Here is a 20,340-nt window from a genome sequence, read left to right as displayed (position 1 = left end):
CTCTAGCTATGATTAGAGCCAGACAGCATGGTGAATCAGTAGTTAGCTTTGCTGCCTCACAGCCCCAGGGATACCGGTTCAATTCCACCCTTGGGCAATTGTTTGCTTGGCTTTCCTCCAGTTGCTCCTACTCCTTCCCACAGTCCAAAGATATATGTGGGTAAGGTGGTTTGGCCATGCTAAAATGCCCCATAGAGTCAAGGGATGTGCAGGCTAGGTGGGTTACCCATGAGAATGCAGGGGTAGGGGAAGGGGATGAGTTTGGGTAGGACGCTTTTCCGACCATTGGTGCAGACTAAATTGGCAAAATGACCTTCTTCCACACTGTATGGATTCTACAATTCTATGAACCACAAGCAAAATCTTGGCTCCCTCCACATCCAATTTGGTGAAAGGTCTTGTAGACAGGGAAGTAGATCCAGGTGTACTGTTGGCTGACACAGAGTCATTTCATCGCAATTAGGATACTACAGCTGATGTCAGTATCTTTCATTGAGAAAGAGGTAGTCACTCCCAATCCTTATTCCAAATCCTCTGGAAAGTGCATAGATTTTGGATAAGGTTGGGATATACAGAAAGTGTAAGTAATTTAGTAATCTTTAAGGTTCATGGAAAACCCAACTTAGCAATGTACCAGAGATAGGAAGTGGAGACTATTCAGCACCACACTCCTCCACCATTCAATCAGGAATTGCTTGAACTGTATCTAATAATCATTTAATTGCCTTGGTTTCAGATGTCTTAAAACAAATCTTCACTGCATAACAAATATTAACGTCAGGATTGGAGGGAGAAAGCAGAATTTTCAAAAATATATGAAATTAGCCCGATGCACGATTCTTTAAAAATCCATCTATTCAGAGAGTTGAACATTCAAAGGGTTACAGCAGAACTATGCTATTGTATACAGAGCACACAATGTTTGGTTTTATGCTTTGAATAGTAATTAAATCTAATTTTATACAACAGTTGGATTTAAAAGTCCAACAATATAGCATGGAAAAAGGCTTTTGGAGTTTGTATGAGTTTAATAGAGCACTTCCCACTCACTCCGTGACATCTGGAATACCATACATCAGCAGATTCTGACTCATGGGCAATCTGGCAGCCAGATATAGTCATGGGGAAAGAAAGGCGACTAAAAACACTGGAAACATATTCTCATGAAGAAAGCAAATCTTTCAAATGTTCTGAATTAAGAAATGCCTCAGTTGTCCTAGCAACAATTGATAGTTTAGCACTAGTCAATCGTAAATCTAAAACCTTCCCATCTTGGAAAACATGATGTGGAGATGCCGGTGTTGGGCTGGGGTGGACAAAGTTAAAGAAATCACACATGACCGGGTTATAGTCCAACAGGTTTATTTGGAAGCACTAGCAATGCTTTGAAAGCTATTGCTTCCGAATAAACCTATTGGACTATAACCTGGTCTTGTGAGATTTTTAAACTTTGCAAATCTTGGAAAATGTACTATTATTTTTGGTTTGAGGTGTGAGCAGTGCTAGGGAGGGGATGGGGTGGTACAGAATAAAGGTGAGGTTAAGGTAATCCATATGCAAAGACTGCTGAAATTTTTCAGCGTTTTTGTACAAGCACTGATAAATGTTAAGAATGGAATACACAAATGTTGAAAGCAGTGCTTAAGCATAATCTGTTTAGTTTAAGATTCTACTGCTGAACTATTTCTGCACAATTAGACAAAAAAAAAGTGAACCATTTCCTTTATGCCATTTAGTGCAAGGATAAGGAGCTTCTGTTGATGTATCCATTTGATTTAATGCATCACCTCCAAGTGCAAGGTCACCACTCATTTGACTTCTGCTGCAGAACTTCCTAGCAAGTGTTCTGTTCCTTTTCTGTTATTAGCTCAGTGCGTTTCTGTGATTTGTTGTGAGTAAACAAGACTGGTTTCCCTTCCTCCTCACAACCAACCTGGATGTGCCTCAGTCATGATATATTTTGTTATTTTTGACTATATTTTGTTATTCATTATTACAATTCAATTGAAGTTTAGAGGAAGGTTAAAATCCCACTGTAAAATCTGTAGAGCTTTGTATTTTTTGTAGTTATATCATTGTCAAAAAATAAATACCTATTATTCATTTACTGCTATTGGTCAATGACCTTATTTATTAGTTTGACTGCACACAGTCTTGACTGTTCCAGTTTAATTTACTGCATGTTGTATTTTGTTTAATCAAGTTCGAGGGTTGCCTCTTGGTCAGTTATAGTGCAGCCAATTTAGTATTTTAAAAATTTGTTCCACAGGATCTGGGTCGCACTGGCTAGGTGAACATCTCCGGCCCAGAGAACAGTGAAGAGTCAACCACATTAGACTCCTGGCAAAGTCCCATGTAGGCCAGACTGGGAAAGGAGGGCAGATTCCCTTCCGCAAAAGCATGTCAGTGAACCAGATGGGTTTTTCCAACAGCCATTTGACTGTCCACTCCAGATTAATACTGGATTTAAATTTTATATCTGCCATGGCGGGATTTGAACCGATGCCCCCACAGTGTGAACTGGAGATTCTAGATTATTAAGATGCCACCATCTCCCCATGGTTTGAGTGGGGTGATTCTACAGATGATAGTGATAGATGAGGCAATTCAGGAAACCCAAAATCTTGAACAATTCAAGGATACTTGCATCCTAATGGTTGTCGACCCATTTTTGTTTTGAAACCTGATAAAAATCGCTGAAGCACAGCTTTGAGGTTTCAATCGACTCCCCACCTGCAGCCATTTTACTGAGGTGGAGTTTGGGGAACTGTCCCAGAAATCCACTACCTTTTGTCTGAATGAGTTTTGCCTGACACTACCCCTGAACAAAGGCTCTCATAATGAAAGCGATTCTCATGTGTATGCCATACAGTTTTAAAATTAAGCTGTTTGATAAGCTTGGCAAAATACTGCAACAGTGAGTAGATTCAAAGCAAAGAGAGTGATAATCAAAGTATGGATAGCATTTACAACAGTTTCACCCTGAATCTGTTACTTTTGTTTGCAACTATGCACAAAGTTTGTCTATGCAGTGACGAATTGTGAACCACTGTCTGTCACAGTCCCTACAAGCAAAGAGATTTGAAATAAATTGCACAAAATTACATGCTTTGAACAAGAATCTCAGTTTTCTTCTGAAAGACACAAGCATGAAATGGAAGTTATTTAAAGAATGGCTGATAACATTTCTGTAATTTTAAGTTAGCCTCCATCATACTTATGACACCATGTGCATCCTATTAGAACTTTGTGCTGGAAGAGAATGGGGTTTGCAAAACAACATCAAATCCAATAAATGCTCCAGTCAATGATTCCTTTGTCATTCAAAGTGTGTGTACTTTCCTGAGTAAATACTACTCAAGTGGCTCATTTAAGATTTGTGGAATTGGATGCTTCAACCTTTGAGAGATTCCGGTTTCTTTTCTTTTTAAATTTCTTTGGAAGGGTGGGGTGGACTTGCATTCCATTTTAAAAGGTTTGCTCTCTCCAGCCAAGCTAAAGTTGGCCAAGTCCTAACAAAAAAAAACAGTGGATGTTGGAAATCTGAATCAAAAACAGAAATTGCTGGAGAAACTCAGCAGGTCGTGGCAGCAGCTGTGGAGAGAAAGCAAAGTTAATGTTTAGGCTCCCAAACCATTCACCCTGCTTTCTCTACACAGATGCTGCCAGGATCTGCTGCATTTCTCCAGCAATTCTTGTTTTTGTTTTGACTGGGTCCTAGTTTTCCCAACAATCTAAGTGACACTTGAAAGTGCATATAAATGAAGTATCCTTTCTAAATAGTTTGAGAGGAAAGTCAGCTGGCTTTCCCTCTAGGGACCCATCAACCACACAACTGGAATACAAAGTAGACTGGACTGTCCACTCCAGATTAATACTGGATTTAAATTTTACATCTGCCATGGTGGGATTTGAACTGATGCCCCCACAGTGTGAACTGGAGATTCTAGATTATTAAGATGCCACCACCTCCCCATGGTTTGAGTGGGGTGATTCTACAGACGATAGTGATAGATGAGGCAATTCAGGTAGGGTTGTAGATAACCCAGAAGACCTTTATCTCAATTATGAAGCCAATTATTTCCAGAACCTCAATATGCTGTATTCAGGGCTCCAATCCACCCACAATTGATATTTTGAGCCAAACAGTAATGTTGCACTGATATCTTTTTGTTGTTAAACACACAATAGCAGCCATTCGCAACACCTTGAATAGGCCGGAAGAGTCTCACAAGGGGTACTGCTGCAAGGGTCTTCAACAGGTCATTGCAAATTCTTCCTCCCCATTATTGGAAGATTCACCATTCCATTCAAGACAAACAACTCAACTGGTCAGTGAAATAGCAAGACAGAAGAAATCATTTGATCCAATGATTTTCCCTCGGTTACAGACTAATTACATTTCTTCCCTGATAAAATAAAAAAAAAGGTCCCCTCAGCTCTCTTCAGTAGAAGCACAAGAACATAGTGTTTACAATGGGTGCGCGTGACCATCAGGCTGAAATGCTAATAATTACAATGCTCACAAGCTTGTTCCCGTACAGTTAAGATGAACAAACAGCACTAGTCACCCTGAATACAGACAGACTTACGCTGGGGCAGACCCTAAATCAAAATGCCAGTGTGATGTTTTCACATGTTTTTTCAGTCAATTATACACAAAATTCCTAAGATAGCAGGAGCCAACAAGAGTGGGGGATTGATTCCGGAGCTTCGAAATTTAGGTACACGAAGCACATGAAAGACTGGACTTCTTAGAAATAAAATACCCATGTACACTACCTTTCCACAGTCTACTTCCTTCTCCCCGAGTGATCGGCCTACGATGGAGGAGGAGATTACTGCAAGTACAAAATAATCACTCTTGCTTTCTGAATTCCCACTAACTGATGTTAGAGTTTACGCAGAGCCTCAGCTGCTATGGTAACGTGTGTGTTACAGGCTAGAGTAGTGATGGGAACAGCAAAATCTATCTTTCCATGGCATAACTGACCAGGTATCATGTTGAGTGGTACACGTTGAAAGGTTGATACTCATCGTGTTTGTCGTCATTTTATGAATACATCTTTATTTTTCCTGGGATGGGACTTGAACCCATACCTTCTGGCTCAGATTGGGATACTCGCAAATGCCAAACTCCCATCCTGATGATCCATTCTAGTTTTAAACATGGCAAACCTTTCATGTAGATTATCTATGTAAATATATGTGGAAATTTATGAGAAAATTAGTGTTTTAAAAATTTCAGCATAACTCTGTTTGCAAACACCTCATGGTGCAGAGAGTGAAGGAGTGTATCTCTGCAGACAACCAGCCTGACAACATCCAGGTGTGAGCTGATAATGGCAAGGAGCACTCACTTTACTACAAATGCCAAACATTGAACATCTCCAACAAGACAGAATCTAACCAACTCCCATCAGCATTCAATGGTATTACCATAATGGAATCCATCACCGATATTGTGCAGGGTTACCACTGACCACATAGTTAACTAAATAGATAGATAATGAATATAGCAAGTGACACGCCTAACTCCACAAAACTTTTCTACAGCATACAAGGCACAAATCGAAAGAGTGTAGTGAAACATTTTCCACTTGCCTAGTTGGCACTGGTACAAAGTGCACAAAAAACTTTCAAAGAGAAAGCAACCTACTCGATCAGCATCTCAACCACCACATATACTCACTTCAAAGTCAAAAGAAAAGGTGGTTACACCATGTACCATCCACAAGTTGTACAACAGCAACTCATCAAGGCTTCTTCACCAGCACCTCCCAAAATGAGCCAAGGTTAGTGAGCACTTGGAATCAAATTGTCCTTCCTCAGGTGTCACTGGAACTCCAAGAGCACCGCAGACTACAGCTTTCCAAGAATCAGCTCACCACTAGCATCTCGGGAGCAATCACGAGTATGCAATGAATACTGACCTTACCACCAACACCCACACCCTGTGAGCGAGTGTTAAAAATAGATTCAATCTCAGAACCAGTTCTGCTATTAAATTGTTGTGATGCCACAGCGTGAAGAGAGAATTTTGGCTTAATGAGATCTATAGTAGTAAATTTCAAAAGGAATATTACAGGTGAACTTAACCTAAACAAACAATGTTGCATCAAGGTATAAAACTGCTATAGCATATACCTACAGAGAGTTCCTAGCACCCCATTCATTAACATGAACAAAATTAATGATATTCCTGTCATTGTAAAGTTATTACCTCCATGCATTGACAGTGCAGACAGAAACTTCCTTTGTTAAAATTAGTGCCTCCAGTTATAAAATGCCTGACCTCCTTGCACAGAGATTCCACCAGAACTACAAACTCATGAAAGGCTTCATTTAAGCTCAGCTACAGAAAACAAGTCAATTTCTGGATTGCTGTGGTCTGTTTTCTGAACTGTTGCAGTCAAATGTAGTCAGGCCAGGTTGCAAAATAACAGGGCGCAACTTTGGAAAGTTTTAAGTTCAAATGCAGTTCAGGAATGTCACAGCATCACAGGCAGCAGTGTGTACGACAGTCAACTGTAACCTTCTGCCTTCTCCATTTTGTTAGAGTACATACTTCAGCCACTTCCAAATTTTATATTCAACACAGATACATAAAAGATTTCCATTGTGTTGAATTTTTATTCCAATGTTATGTAACAGCAGTTAGAGAAACCATTGAAATTTATATCTGCCATGCATTGGCATTCTACAGTTTACTCACATTTCACTGTTGGAATATAGCGTGCAATTCTGATCTCCTTCCCATCAGAAAGATGGTGTGAAACTTAAAAGGGTTCAGAAAAGATTTACAAGGATGTTGCCAGGGTTGGAGGATGTGAGCTTTAAGGAGAGGCTGAACAGGCTGGAGCTGATTTCCCTGGAGCGTCAGAGGCCGAGGGGTGACCTTATAGAGGTTTACAAAATTATGAGGGGCATGGTTAGGGTAAATAGGCAAAGTTTTTTTCCTGGGGTGGGGGAGTCCAGAACTAAAGGGCATAGGTTTAGGGTGAAGGGGAAAGATATAAAAGAAATCTGCAGGGCAACTTTTTCACACAGAGGGTGGTACTTGTATGGAATGAGCTGCCAGAGGAAGTAGTGGAGGCTGGTACAATTGCAACATTTAAGAGGCATTTGGATGGGTATATGAATAGGAAGGGTTTGGAGAGATATGGGCCAGGTGCTTGCAGGTGGGACTAGATGGAGTTGGGATATCTGGTCGGCATGGACGGGTTGGACTGAAGGGTCTGTTTCCTTGTTGTACATCTCTATAACTCTATGACCAACATATTTAACATCTCTGCTGCTGCAATACATTATAAAAACAGGATCAATTACTGGACAAACTACAAAAGACTGAGTCGTCTTCATTTTGTACTTTTCATTAGAAATGCCTCTCTCAACAACCCAAACCAAACGATAAATTGTCATTGTTTGAGCCCCTCTTCCATCACTGTGAGATGCTCCATTGGTTCGGTGTACAACTTCACTCAATGCTGCCCACTCAGGTAACACAGGATCACATTACAGCCTGCAATACCAAGCCAAGAGCTGACCTTCCAGATGATTGGTAAAACATCAAGACACTGGCTGCTTCAGTGGGAACTTACATCATCCATTTACAAACAGTTGCTATAGTAAAACAACGACAATGCATCTCCACCCAACTCTGAGTCAAAACAGCGTCATCACATATTTCTTCATCCCACAAGCTTCATGACAAGGCTTTCCAATTAAATGACTGACAATGAATGACAACACAACTCAACATACAATAACTGAAGCCTACAGAACAGAAATATCCTAATAGGCACATGACCTGTAAGCCTATCTTTGCTACCAGTTATGATATAGCATTCATAAATTTACACACAAGGATGTTACTATTTCCACACAGTGGAGCATGTCCAATAGCTGTTAAAGCTTTAACTTAGGGAAGACAAAAATCACATATCGCGCAGAATCACAATTACTCCAGCACAAAATGAAGGCCATTCAGTCCCTCTTGTCTGCACCAAATATCATCACCAGCAAATTACATTAGTTTCCCATTTCAGGAAACATGGATCAGCATCAAGTGAGCACAGGTCACATGCAACAGCCAAAAAGATAAAGATCCCAATACCTTTCTGTGAGCCTTAAACCCTACACCAAGCTACGCAACTTATGTTCACCAAGAACCATATTGAGTCTTTCCAATAGGGGTGTGAAAGTCAAATGGATCAATAGTACAATAGAGACAACATATCAGCCACCCCTCGATTAACACACAGCATAACGTGCTTTCCCACTGAAGTCTTGTTTTTACATCAGCCAGCTCAGGAATGATAATTTCTTAATGACCAAGAGCACACTCCTTTTTAACTTATTGGCAAATGGTAGATTGCTGAATGACATCTAAAGAAAGAAAAATCATTTTTATATATATTTGGACAGATTATTACTGCCCTGATGGAATACAACTCACTTTGAACTTGTGAAATAAACAGCACTCTACATCTCTTTTGATCATAATACTGTGAAAGTTATAGATATAAACCTGTATATTTACTATATAGACATACATGGCCACACCCAGCGAAGGAAGGAATCCGCATTGAATAGATCATAGAACACCAGCTTTGAAGTGTTTTGGAAGCAAAACAAATTACAAGATCTTTTTTCCACTGATTTCTTCTCTCTCTGCCCGGTCACAATTCTTCATGTTCTCACCCATGGACCATTAATTCCATTTCTTGATCAACCTTCAGCTGGAATTCTACCCAAAACAAAAGTGATCACAGTTCTCCCGTTCTCCTCCTGGAGGTTTAACCACGTAGAGCTCCTGTTTCTCCAGAGTGAAAAAAGGGAGAGGTGATTGCTGCAGTATCTTTGCCCAAATCGCAGCCTCATGTAACGATTGGTCAGCTCAGAATTCTAGATCTTTCCAGAGATCTTGGATAAAAACCCTTCTACATGGTGCTGGAAAAGTAATGTCTCACAGCAAGCTTTCTCCTTGATTGTACTGTTTTGCACCATAGCAAAGGTATTTATGAACCTTAAAACAGTCTCAAATTATAGTTGTAGTAAACCTGACTCTAACCTATATAAAATTACACAGCAATATTATTTTAAAGCAATTGTTCCTTCAATGTTAAAATACAGTGTAAAGTACAGTTCATTTCTCAAAAGAATTTTTAAAAATGCAGAATGGATTTTTAATGTGCCAATAAATCTGCTCCATTCTTAGCTGATGAGCCAAAAGCACAAACGAAGGATTAGTATTTGGAAATGCATTCACATCCCGCCCATTTGGTTTCATCTTGAAACTTGTCCCACAGTAGCAATGGATCCAAGAATAGCATTCCCTTCCAATTTTTCTGTTGAAAGAAGAACATTTCTGGTCGGCCTGTTGTTACACAAAAGATATTATTAACTAGAGAGGGCTCAGAAGCGATTTCCCTGGATTTGCCAGGAATGGGAGGGTCTGGGTTATAAGGAGAGGCTGGAACATTTTTCAATGTAGCTAAGACGGTTGAGAGGTGACTTTATAGAGGTTTAAGGTCAAGAAGGGATATACATAAGTTGAAATAAATAAGGTGAACTGTAGGTGTCTTTTCCCTAGGGTGGGGAATTCAAGACTAAGAGGTTTACTGTTAAGGCAAGAAGAGAAAGATTTTTTTAAAAAGACGTTTGGATAGGAAAGGATTAGAAGGATATTGGTCAAATGCAGGGAAATGGGGATAGCGTAGATGGACATTTTGGTTGATGTGGACCAGTTTGGGCCAAAACAGCCTGTCTCCATGCTGCAGGACTCCATGACCGCATGACATGAGAGGCACTTTTTTTTTTGCACAGAGTGGTTAATGTGCGGAATGAATTTCCAGGGGAAGTGTGGATGTGGGTACAAACACAACATTTAAAATATATTTGCATAAGTAAACAATAAGAAAAAACATTTTGAGGGATACGGGCTAAACGCTGTCAGGTGGGATTAGTTTACTTTGAGATTATGGTTGGCATGGACTTTTTATGCCAAAGGGTCTGTTTCCGTGCTGTATGACTCGACATCAACTCATCTAAAAGGGCTGCCACACTAAATTCCAGAATTCTGAATTTTCTTTCCTCTCTCTTACACCACCCCACTGTTTTTTTTAAGATTTACTAAGTGTAGAAACAGGCCCTTCAACCCACACCAGCCCTCCGCAGAGGAACCCACCCAGACCCATTTCCCTACATTCACCCCTGACTAATGCACCTAACACTAAGGGCAATATAGCACGGCCAATTCACCTAACCTGCGTATCTTTGGACTGTGGGAGGAAACCTGAGCACCCAGAGGAAACCCACGCAGACACGGGGAGAATGTGCAAACTCCACACAGACAGTTGCCCGAGGTGGGAATTGAAACTGGAGTTCCTGGCGCTGTGAGACAGCAATGCTAACCACTGAGTCACCGTGCCACTCTGAACTTCGGTTATTCAGACTGTGATGAAATGAACAAGCATTCAGCTTCCCCTGTTCCCCCACCCCACCCCCACAGCTACCTACCTATCTTTCCATTCTTTCACTGGCTTCTAGGTACGTGCACTCTGTCATTTATGCTCTAGACAAGTACTGGTTCTGTTAGTGAATAAGTAGTCCAGAGGCCTGGAGTAAGAATCTAGAATTATCAGTTCACATCCCATCACAGAAAGTGAGTAAATTAATTTACATTTAGTTCATTGAATAAATTCTGAATAACAAAAAAAATGCTGGAAACAGTAAGGAAGACCATAAAACTTAAGGATTGTCATTACCATAAAGGTAGTGAAGAAAATGTGTCCAAATTACCCAATCTGGCCCAGCAATGTGGTTTGACTCATGTTCTCTGTGTGGATAAGACAGCCATTCAACTATGATCAAAACCGCAATGATGAATTGTGATCAGCACCACCTTCTCAAAAAAAGTAATAAATCACTGACCTTGCCAGCAATACCATGAATTTCAGAAAAGTCAAACATCTCCACATTCAAACATTAAATAGGCAGAGCACATTTTGCTAATAGCTATAAGATAGAACAATGAGAGACAGTGAGAAAACCAGCAATGCTAGATGTTATCAGAACTAGAGAAATTGTGAAATTGACCTCAGCAGGACTTAGCACAGAGAAATCAATGTGAAATGACAGTAAGCAGAACTCTCTACAGAGAGTGGTAAATTCATAGATACACAAAAGGAAAACCAGACAATTAAAAAGGCAAAAAGAAATGCATTGAAATGGTGAGATTAAACAAAATACAAGTTGGTAAGCATGGACCATAAAATCTAAATGAGCCAACTGGACAATTTTATATAAAATATACTTAGGCATGGAGGAGGAGGCTGGTGCCTATAGCAACTGGGGGAAAGTTTAATTGAAAAGTTCTGTTAATCCACTCTATTCATTTTCTCACAGTCACAGATCAAACCTTTGGAAGTTGATTGCACCTGATGAAATGGAATGAATGAAAAAACACCAAAATATGCTTTTTATAGTGTTACACAAGTTACTAAGCACCTTTTGGAACAGTTTCTATATTGATCAGTTCTGATGAAAGTGCCACACCTGTATAACTTGATTATCTGGTCACTTATTGTACCGTTTGAGAACAGACTGCAGTTCAGAAATTGTTTAATTGTGATTTTTAAAAAAATGTGCATTCTCTCCACAGATGCTACCTAACCCAGAGCGCTTAAAGGATGTTCTGTCTGTTCAACACACATTGCCACTTTGTGATTCTGACTCTACTTCAAGCACACAAAATGCTCAGAATCCATTTGCCTCATACTCATGTGTACCTGATGTAACAGAACTTATATCTCATCACAAGGAGACAACTTTATGACACAGGCTTAAATTTTTTTTTTTAAAAAAAAGGTGGACAAATCAGCCTTGATTTTTAACATCAAATTGGGTCTTAGGCAATATGTGCTGGTCCAACTAGTGGTGCCTATTTCTAGTTGCTCTTGAGAAGGTGGTGGTGAACTGCTTTCTTGAACCACCACAGTCCAAGTGTTGCATGTCAACCCTTAGTCAAGGAATTCCAAGATGTTGGCCCAGTGATACTAAAGGCATGTTGATTTATCTCCAAATAAGGATGGCGAGTAGTTTGGAGGGGAACTTGCAGGTGGTGGTGTTCCCATGTATCTGCTGCCCTTGTCTCTCCAGATAGAAGTACCATGGATTTGGAAAGTGCTGGCTAAGCATCGTCAGTGAATTTCTGCAGCGCATCTTGTAGATAGTGTACACTGCTGCTACTGAGTGGCAGTGTTGGAGGGAGTGGATGCGGAGCCAATCAAGTGGGTTTCTTTGTCCTGGATGGTATAAAGTTTCTTGAGTGTTGTTAGATCAGCAACCATCCAGGCAAGAGGGGAGTATTCCATCAGCCCTTCCTGATGAAGGGTTATGCCCAAAGCGTCGATTCTCTTGCTCCTCAGATGCTGCCTGACCTGCTGTGCTTTTCCAGTGCCACACTCTGACTTGTGTCTTGTAGCTGGTGGACAGACTTCAGGGAGTCAGGAGGGGAGTTACTCGCCACAGTATTCCTGGCCTCTTGGAGTCACAAATGTTTACATGGCAGGTCCAGTTGAGTTTCTGGTCAATGGTAACCCCCCCCCAGACATTAATAGTGGGGAATTTAGTGATGGTAACACCACTGAATGTCAAGAGATGGTGGTTAGATTGCCCCTTATTGGAGCCTGGTGTTTGTGTGGCATGAGTGTTACTTGTCACTTCAACCCAAGCCTGGATATTATTCAGATCTTGTTGCATTTACACATAGACTGCTTCCGTAACGGAGGGGTTGCAAATTAGATTGAAAATTACTCAATCAGCATAGAACATTCCCATTTCTGACCATGATCATACTGAAATGGCAGAGCAGGCTCAAAAGGGGCAAATAGCCAACTTTAAGTACAGTTAACTCGTCATTGGACAAGTATGTGGACGTACATGGAATAGTGTAGGTTAGATGGTATGACAGGTCGGTACAACATTGAGAGCCTGTACTGCGCTGTAATGTTCTGTGTTATATGTCCTGTAATAATTTGAACACTTCGATGTTTCATCACCTCTATTATATGTCACAAAGTGCTATACAAACTTGTGCACTGGAGTGATGAGCAGAAGCTAAATTCACTTAAAGCCAGAGTGTGCTGGAGAAACAGCAGCATCTGTGCAGAGAAAATAGAATCAATACTGTGTCCAGTGACACTTTGTTTCAGATTTCGAGCAACCACATTTCAATGTGTTTTTTCATATATTCACATAAACCCAGTGTGTGATTCCACTTACTATGCCGAGGTGCTAATCGTAAAAAAAGATTTGTTGTCAAGATGTTTTGGTTCACCGATGTAACTTCCAATTTCCCCCCCAATTAAAAAAAAAGGTCAATGATGTCAACGGTGGGTGACTCTTCAAAGCCACTGAAGCACTGCAGGAATAAAGAGTGTCCAAATAAAAAAAGAGAGGAGGAAGATAGTTATACCACAAGGAGGAGAATGGGCATGAAATACTAAGTTACATAAGAGTTCAAAAAAAAAATTGGAAAAAAATGTTAGTGGAATCAAAGCAGGGGAATGAATGAGAAATATTGTCAATTTGTATGCGTCAGGCACACTGCACTAGTGTCAACATTTCCTAGATCATGTGTTTTGCATTAAGCTGTTACTGAAACTGAATCCCTCCCATTGATCAAAGCTTCTTGATTATAAATACAGATTAAAATCAGTTTTGTTGAAATTTAAATCCTGGATTGAAAAGGCTTTTCTCAAATCATTTTTTACAATACACCAAATCAAGCAGATGTTACAATACGCCTAGCAATATAAATTTTCATCTTTCTTTTTGCTTTCAGACTAAACTTGGTTTAGTCAGCTCAACCAAGGCAGGGTGGAAGCTTGTTAAACTTGCAAATTTACCTACAAATCATTGTATCAATGCCAAGTCTAGGGAGTTATTTGTGACAGAAAGCGATGCCCATGACCATATCTTGTGTCTTTGTTAAACTGAACAACTTCATTTTAAAAAGCTACAGTTCAAACTGAATTCCTGATCGCCTGGTTTTTGTAAAGAGTGAAAACTCAGATTTCTGATCTCATACACTGGTTCCTGACTTGATGGCTAAGGCCAAAAAGAATTTTTTTAAAAAGTGGCAAACAGAGATTGCTCACTATGAAGAGTGTTTGTTTAAAAAAAAGTATCCTTACAGTGTGAAAACAGGCCCTTCAGCCCAACAAGTCCACACCACCAACCCTCCAGAGAGTATCCCATCCAGACCCATTTCCCCCGAATAATGCACCTAATGCAGACATTTCTGAACACCATGGAATAATTTACCATGGCCAATTCACCCAACCTGCGCATCTTTGGACTGAGAATGTGCAAACTCCACACAGACAGTCGGGTGAGTCTGGAACTGAGCGCAAGTCCCTGGCTCTGTGAAGCAGCAGTGCTAACCACTGAGCCACCATGCCTCCCTTAAACAAAATAATAAGTAGAAAATAATATTTATGCCAATGGGATACAGTACTCCATCATTTACAGCTTTACTCTGCAGAGTCACAATATTTGTTACTGAATACAGTATACTCCATCGTTTGCAGCCCAACTCAATATTCAGCACAGTAACTCTCAGCTTTACTCTACACTCTTTAACCAATTAATGTTGCAATATCAGACTGGTTTATAATTTCAGGCACAGCCCAATGAACTGAGTGAGCTCAGAACAATCCTATTTCATTCAGCTCTGTAGAGAGGGATTGTTTTATGGGTTTGGCTGGTTTTGATGCATTTGTGCTTTACCACACAGCTGGAAGTAAGTGAAACACAGAATTCTAGAATTGTTATTCCAGCCCAGGAATCTGAAACCAGATGAAAAGCTCTCCTTCTGCAGCAGCACTCCATTAAAGGCCAAGATCTTTATTACTGGGCTGAAAAAACAACTCCCAATCCATCAGGCCCACAAATGTCCTCTGCTGGTAATAATTGAAATAGCTCAAGACCATCTTCAGCCATTAGTTGTCAATGGATATGGGGCCAGGTACATGTGCTCCAGGAATTGGCACAAGATGGTCAATTTAACAAAACCGGCTCCAGTGAAGTCAGAGTGTGAATGGTGTAAAAGGTGAAAATGTAACACTGGTACTGTACAAGGTACCACTCGGAGACTGACGTTTATAGAGTCAGTTCACACAGATACAGACTCTTCGATTCAACTCGTCCATGCTGACCAGATATCCAAAAGGATCCAGTCCCACTTGCCAGCATTTGGCCCATATCTCTCTTACCCATCCAGGTGCCTTTTAAATGTTGTAATTATACCAGCCTCCATCAATTCCTTTGGCAGTTCATTCCATACACGCACCACCCTCTGGGGAATAAGTTGCCCCTTAGGTCCCTTTTAAAACGTTTTCCCCTCACATCTTAAACCTATGTCCTCTAGTTTTGGACTTCACTTCCATAGGGAAAAAGGCCTTGGCTCTTCATCCTCTGCATGCCCCTCATGATTTTATAAAGCTCTTTAAAGTCACCCTCAGCCTCCAAAACTCCAGGGAAGAAAAGCCCCAGCCTATTCAGCTCAAATCCTCCAATCCCAACAACATCCTTGTAAATCTTTTCTCAATGCTTTCAAGTATAACACCACCTTTCCTGTAGCAGAGAGACCAGAATTGATTGCAACATTCTAAAAGTGAACTCATTTTCTGGACAGCTGCCACATGACATCCCAACTCCTATACTTAATACATAATGGACAGCAGAGCAGGTGAAGATCTAACCTCCAACCTGCTAAATGTGGCCATAGCTGGAGATATTTGCTGCTGACATGGAGGCCCAGAAAACTGGTCTACTCAATTCCAGCAAACACGTGACAGGACAGCTACAAGAATAGCCTGGAGCTGGTTATACCAAATGTCCTATATCTTCCCATTATGTTTTATGAAGAGCAACATCTCCCCTTAAGAACACTCCAACATGGAGGGATGAGGAACTCCAAAAGATCCAGTACTGCTCCCCTCAGAAGGATGTAGGGGAAGAGATAAGGGTGAGCAGTTAGGTTGAACTGGAAATGAAGGGTTAAGAAGAGAATGGCTAGAGGGGGGTAAGTTATTTTCAAGAGATGACCTGTCTGCAAGAGCTATAATGGCAGGGCAGCAATTTAACTGTTTTGATTTGGTGTATTGTTGTCACACATACCTAGATACAGTGAAAAGTTTGTTTTGTATGCAGCACTGGCAGATCATATCATACAAAGTGCATGGGAGTAACAGACAGGTGGCACGGTGGCTCAGTGGTTAGCACTGTTGCCTCGCAGCACCTGGGTCCCAGGTTTGATTCCAGCCTCAGGCAACTGTCTGTGTTGAGCTTGCACATGGTCAGCGTGGGTTTGCTCTGGTTTTCCTCCCACAGTCTAAAGATGTGCAGGCCAGGTGAATTGGCCATGCTAAATTGCCCATAGTGCTAGCTGCATTAGACAGAGGGAAATGGGTCTGGGTGTGTTACTCTTCAGAGGGTTGGCGTGGACTGGTTGGGCTGAAGGGCCTGTTTCCGCAATGTAGGGCATCTAATCTAAACAGAGCGAGGATTAAAAAGTCACATCTGCATAGAAGGTGCACAAAGAATGAGATCAACATTAAATGTGAAAGGTCCATTCAGAAGTCTAATAACTGGCAGACAGAAGAGGTTGAAAGAGATTATAACTGGGGTGGGAGGGATCTTTGATTATATTGGCGGCCTTCCCAGAGCTGTACTAGTAATCCAAAAGCTCATGGGGTATAAACCTGGAATGCAAGGTTACTTTTAGGGAAGGCAGAATTTACCTCGTCCAGCATACATTAGATTAGATTAGACTTTAGATTAGACTTACAGTGTGGAAACAGGCCCTTCGGCCCAACAAGTCCACACCGACCCGCCGAAGCGAAACCCACCCATACCCCTACATCTACCCCTTACCTAACACTACGGGCAATTTAGCATGGCCAATTCACCTGACCCGCACATCTTTGGACTGTGGGAGGAAACCGGAGCACCCGGAGGAAACCCACGCAGACACGGGGAGAACGTGCAAACTCCACACAGTCAGTCACCTGAGTCGGGAATTGAACCCGGGTCTCAGGTGCTGTGAGGCAGCAGTGCTAACCACTGTGCCACCGTGCCGCCCACATGTGACCCCAGACCAGCACAATGTGCCTGGCTCTCCTCAACCCTCTGAGTTGAACATGTAAGCCACTCAGTTCAAGAGTAACAAAGAGATGAACAGCAAATGCTAGTTTTGCCAGCCCCACCCACATAAGGATAAAGAAACACAGTCACCAAGCAACGTAACCACTACACCACGCAGCCCAGTGTCCTCCTCCTCTGTGCCCCACCCTGCCTGCATAAACTTCAAAAAGGATTAACAATGGCCCCAAGAACAGACTGGTTTTTATCCTTAGTTGCAGCTCCCATAGATATTATGAGACTCGAGATGTCCAAATAGGGAAAGAGTTCCATTCTCGAATTCCTAATTTACCAGAGTTCATTGTCATGAATATTCCACTTCCCCTATAAAATGGGACAGCTTCAAAAGGAAGAAACTCATCAAACTTTTTTTCAAACTTAAGGAAGTTGCAGTTCAGCGTGCGATCATGGGGAAGGCTGGAACTCAGCATACCCACTGTCGTCATAATCTCGAATCCAAGCGCCTGTCACGCAAAATAAAAACTTGAAAGCCCAGACCAAGATTCCCACTGCCACATCAGCTGCACGAGGTTCCTGTCCTGGGATCTTGCATAGATTTCCACTCCCGAGGTTTGCTCAGGATTAGGTTATGGGGACTTTCAGAAGGGTGATACTGGCTGAGGCTGCACTGTAAAATAAATCATTAGCAGTCTCCACTCACAAACCACACTGCCAGTTAGTATTCTGTTGAGTTCATCATCAGTTTGCATGTCCCACCCAAGCTCAGTGCACTACCATTCCCCTATACCATAGGAACTATGTTGACTGACACGCCCTGCAGCTTTGGAATGCTGTGTGTACATTGCTGCTTTTCATTTGGCCTAGAAAATGTTCCACAATCTGCTGTTGGGAAATATTCCAATACAAATATTATAAAAAAAAATTTTTAAAAAAAAAGTTCAGTTCTTCAAACAAAGACTCTGGGATTTCAGAATGACTCCCGAGATCTTTCAGTGTCATCCAAAATGAGACTCTCTCATCATTCGAGACATGGAAGTGTTCTGGAACCGTTGGAAGTTACTTGGCATTTTCAGCTGGATAGGGAAGCAGCCTTCCAGAAGCTCACAACAAGGTGGTCATTTCTGACATTGCATGGCACGAGCAACAGAGAAAACAGCAAGGACTGAATGGGTGTTTATCAGTGGCCAAAATCTCCTTGGCAGTTCACCCATTGCAACTTCAGCGTCAAGTAACAGGGATTCCAAAGTGAAGGTAAGGGGCCTTGGAGCACAGCCAAGGATTCCCAAACCCCACCCTGAGGTAAGGGCTCGATCCTGAGACTCCAGGGAGCTGACTAAAGGAAATTGCTCACCCACATCTCTTACAGCAAACAATGCCACTCCCCGGATAATAACTATCAGTACTTTCACCCGCTCCTTTAACGTTAGATTAAGGGAGCCAGTTGGATGGATGGTTGGCTGGTTTGCAATGCAGTATGAACCCAATATCGTGGTTCAATTCCCACATCTGGCTGAGTAACTCTCCTCCTCAACCTCACCTGACCCTCAGGTTAAACCACCACCACCAGTCATCTCTCTCTAATGAGGTAGATGCCCTGTGGTGACTCTACCTTTGCTGCAGCTGGGGATTCTTTAAAAAAAAAGGATCGAATCCAAAAGCCAACTCAGTGGGCAAAAGTTTAATCCCACAGGAACTACAGGCAAAAAAAAAGACGCAGAGGGAAAACGTTAGTGTCACTCCCCGTTACCATTTTGAAAGACAGTAATTTTACATTATTCTGGAGAGAATGGACGCTGTTGTTTTTTGGATAAACACGGAGTAGCCACACCCATTCAAAACACGGTTATCTGCTGAAATGAAGCTCTGATGCAAAATTATTCATCCCCTCCCCACACACACACACACACACACTTTTCAAAAATCCTTCAGAGAATCCAAGGAACACGAAGAGTTTCAAAAAGTCATGGCCAACATTTTTAAACTTTGTCGTGGTTTAAAAAAATAAGGCATGAAAGGGTTTCCTTATGCAAGGGGGGGGTCTAAGCCTCAGCAGAGACGGACAACTTCAGTCCCCTCCTAAAACCGTGTCCCCCAGGGGAACAGGGCAAGTACAAACATCCGGGGGAGGAAAAAAAAACTTGCAATTTTACCGGGGAGTAGAGTGGAAACTTGAATTTACATGAAAAGGGGAGGGAAAACAAAAATTCCCCCATAACTTGTCTGCATCGAACCTCAGGAATTACCTTTTACCGTCAATGAAGTGTAACAAACATTGGAGTCTCTTTTTTTCAACTTTGCAAATAAAGTTTACAAATACAAATTCAGAGGCTGGAGGAAAGCAGGAGCATCGACCCATTTCTTGCAGTAAATATTTAACATTTCATCCCATCAATCTGAGCCCAACTATATAGAAATTTTCCTTCGAGACTGACAACGTTTGAAAATTGTCAGAATCCTCTTTTATTTACTTCTCCCTCCTACACCACCATCAAAAGTAAAAGTTTGAATACTACAACTGTACTCACACGATGGAGAGGGAAGACTCCAACTCCCAAGCTCAGCCTGTGACAGTGAGCTTTTACAGATTGCACCGTGTTTTTCAAAGTCTGGCTTCTGAGGCGTCTCCCCAGTGATGTCAGTTATTAAACGGCGATGAGTCAACTTCACTCGTGTATGGCCACCGCGTAAGGCATTCCCCAAATCTAGTCAGTCACACCCTCCCTGCACTCATTCACTTAGTGCACTCCTCAAGACTAACTTCCCAGCAAAACAGTACAGGATACACTTTTTTTAAATTGATCCTCTGACAACAGAAAAGGTGCATGAATATTTATAATCAATCTGTTGTGACACTCCTCTTGAGCAGATGGTATTTGAATTCTGGCTCAGAGATAGGGACACTACCACTGCACCACAAGAGAAGGGTGTATGAGGTTATGAGGGGATGTGGATGTGGTGGATAGGAAGCAATTGTTTCCCACCTCCAGTCTAAGGGTCAATAAACAGGGGGTATAATTTTAAGGAGAAAGTGAGGTCTGCAGATGCTGGAGATCAGAGCTGAAAATGTGTGGCTGGAAAAGCGCAGCAGGTCAGGCAGCATCCAAGGAACAGGAAATTCGAGTTTCGGGCATAAGCCCTTCATCAGGAATCCTGATGAAGGGCTTATGC

General features: G+C 41.6%; 1 protein-coding gene across 1 annotated transcript in view; it reads right to left on the bottom strand.

The window, feature by feature from the left end:
* The window catches only part of emp2 (epithelial membrane protein 2), a 48,251-nt gene extending 28,402 nt beyond the window's left edge, over positions 1–19,849 (bottom strand). Inside the window, exon 1 of the mRNA XM_060840499.1 lies at positions 19,698–19,849. The gene's annotated coding sequence lies outside the window, so the exon portion shown is untranslated. The remainder of the gene's footprint in view (positions 1–19,697) is intronic.
* Positions 19,850–20,340: the final 491 nt, after the last annotated feature.

The sequence above is a fragment of the Hemiscyllium ocellatum genome, chromosome 20 (assembly GCF_020745735.1).
Source record: "Hemiscyllium ocellatum isolate sHemOce1 chromosome 20, sHemOce1.pat.X.cur, whole genome shotgun sequence".
Taxonomy (NCBI): domain Eukaryota; kingdom Metazoa; phylum Chordata; class Chondrichthyes; order Orectolobiformes; family Hemiscylliidae; genus Hemiscyllium; species Hemiscyllium ocellatum.
Note: the sequence above shows the minus strand (reverse complement) of the source record. Positions and strands in the feature narration are given on the sequence as shown.